Source organism: Propithecus coquereli, unplaced genomic scaffold, assembly GCF_000956105.1.
Source record: "Propithecus coquereli isolate 6110/MARCELLA unplaced genomic scaffold, Pcoq_1.0 Scaffold409, whole genome shotgun sequence".
NCBI lineage: Eukaryota > Metazoa > Chordata > Mammalia > Primates > Indriidae > Propithecus > Propithecus coquereli.
In genome coordinates this window covers 1,304,999-1,307,104 of record NW_012149830.1, presented here as the reverse complement: position 1 = coordinate 1,307,104, position 2,106 = coordinate 1,304,999, and the positions used below count along the sequence as shown (strand labels likewise).

Below are 2,106 nucleotides of genomic sequence, written 5' to 3'. Positions count from 1 at the left end.
GCTGACTTTAGCCCTAGCTTTCTTACTAGTTGTATACCTTTTGAAAGTCATTAACTTTTCTCAGTTTTTGTAAAATGGGGAGATTAATGCTCACCCCACTTATCAGAGGGTAAAAAGGAGTATAACCGAGTTGAAAAGAAAATGAAATGCATTAGCAGTGCTCCCGCTCAAGGCAGGAGAGGAAATACAAAGAACGTGAACTTGATGTCATGCGAATGTTAAGATCTTGAACAAACGACTTAATATCCCCGATCCTCAGTTCTTCCTCCGTAAATGAGACTACCCTTCCCGACCTCACAGTTTTATCTGTAATGATTGAGACATTACCTGAGGACAAACCTGTTGCTAAATAAGCGCCAATTGCTCGCCATCGAACCTGAAAGTCTCCCTCCCTCATCTTCGTATTCCCCGTCCTACCCCAGAGAGTGTGACTTAGTAAGTTTGGAGTGCGCTCCAGAAAGCTTTTTTGTTTTTTCCAAACAAGCTCCCTAACGAATTCAAATGCAGGTCCCCTCGTGCCACACTGCAAAAGACTCGGCTTGCTACCACGCCCCCGCCTTCCGCCCGAAGGAGCCTCAAACTCCAGGTCTCGCGACAGTTTTTGTTCCTTCAGGCTTGGCTACAAACCGCGCGATAGGTACTTGTCCAATCACGAGACTAGATAGCTTCACAAGATGGCGGCGCGCTGGGAGCGTAACACCTGCGTTTCTAGGAGCTTCGCGCTGCGGGTGGCTTGAGATTGTGGGGTCGTACAGGCCCAAGCCAGACAGGACGTCTGGCAGGAACGTTGGCCTCAGAGGTGGGTGTTAACAGTTTTCATGCCGGTAGCGATCATGGGCCGCTTAACCACTGGATCACCCGGGTTCGTCATTCTTGGGTTTTGGGTGCATGTGTTGCTCTTTTCTGTGTCTAGGGAGAGAGACTTGATGAAGGTGTGTGTTCGCGCGCGCGCGGGGGTGTTGGGGGTGGGTGAGTGGGAGGAGTTGGCGAATAGAATAGACTAGAATTGAAGTAGGAAAGACCCCTGGGGTTTAGGAGGTTTAGAGAGATCCGAAACAGGCGGGAAGACAAACTGGGCAAGATGAGGACGTGGAAAGAGTGGAAGAGAGGGGGAACTGGCAGTGGCAGAACTAGTGGAAAAAATCGGATTTACGAGGGAAGGCGAGGGGAGAAAATGTAGATTGGGGTCGAGGTGGGAGGGATCTGTGCAGAAGGAATTCGAAGTTATGAAATCGGAATTTATTCTATTTTACAGACTTATGTATTAAGAGAAATGGTAGTTGAACAGGGTTAATGGTCAGGAGGAACCAAAAAAACAGAAGGGTGGGGATGAGAAAGATCAAAGAAAGTGGAAGTGTCAGTCTCAAGGATCTACTTTAGCTTTCTGGACTGACTCAGATAACCCAGAAGAAAAAAGTTCCAGCCCTTGGGCTGAGGTTTTTTTGAGGCTCAAGATGGGGACTGCGTGCTCAGAATGAGAGCGTGTGGTGTTTCAGTGGCCTGGGCCGTGCAGAGTTCCGTCGTGTTTTTCTTCAGCAAATAATTGAGTGCCTACTCTCCCAGGCTTTATTTTAGGCGTTGGGATATGGCAGTGAACAAGACAGACAAAATATTTTCCTTCATGAAGCTTACTGGCAGGGCAGATTTAAAAGGATAAGCAAAATATATGGGGCTACATACTATGTAGAAAACTGAAGCTAGGAGGGGAGACCAATCTGTTCATTCACTGCACATTTAAATGGGATACTCAGGAAATGCCTCAATGAAAAGGTGTCATTTGACCAAAGACATGAACAGGGTGCGTGTACCTTGTATGTATATATTTCTAGGGGGAAGGCAGTCCATGCAGACTGAACAAGTGCAAAAGCCCTGAGGCATGAGTGTGCCAGACTTGATAAACAGTAAGGATGACAACTGTGGCTAGAACAGAATGAGCCAGGAAATGTGGATGTTAGGTTAGAGAAAACTGGGGAGTAACAATGCTGATGCCAGGTAAGAGTTGACACCCATTTGAACTCTGAGGAATGGCATATATTTGGCTAAGAACCTGTTGCCTGTATTGGGAGGCTAGTTAGGAAAGAATTGGTTTTTTTTTTAATGTTCTTT

At 46.7% G+C, this 2,106-nt stretch overlaps 1 protein-coding gene across 1 annotated transcript in view; it reads left to right on the top strand.

Annotated features, from left to right (window-relative positions):
* The first annotated feature begins 642 nt into the window (after positions 1-642).
* METTL16 (methyltransferase like 16) overlaps positions 643-2,106 on the top strand; it is an 84,340-nt gene continuing 82,876 nt past the window's right edge. The window contains exon 1 of the mRNA XM_012653048.1: positions 643-799. The gene's annotated coding sequence lies outside the window, so the exon portion shown is untranslated. The remainder of the gene's footprint in view (positions 800-2,106) is intronic.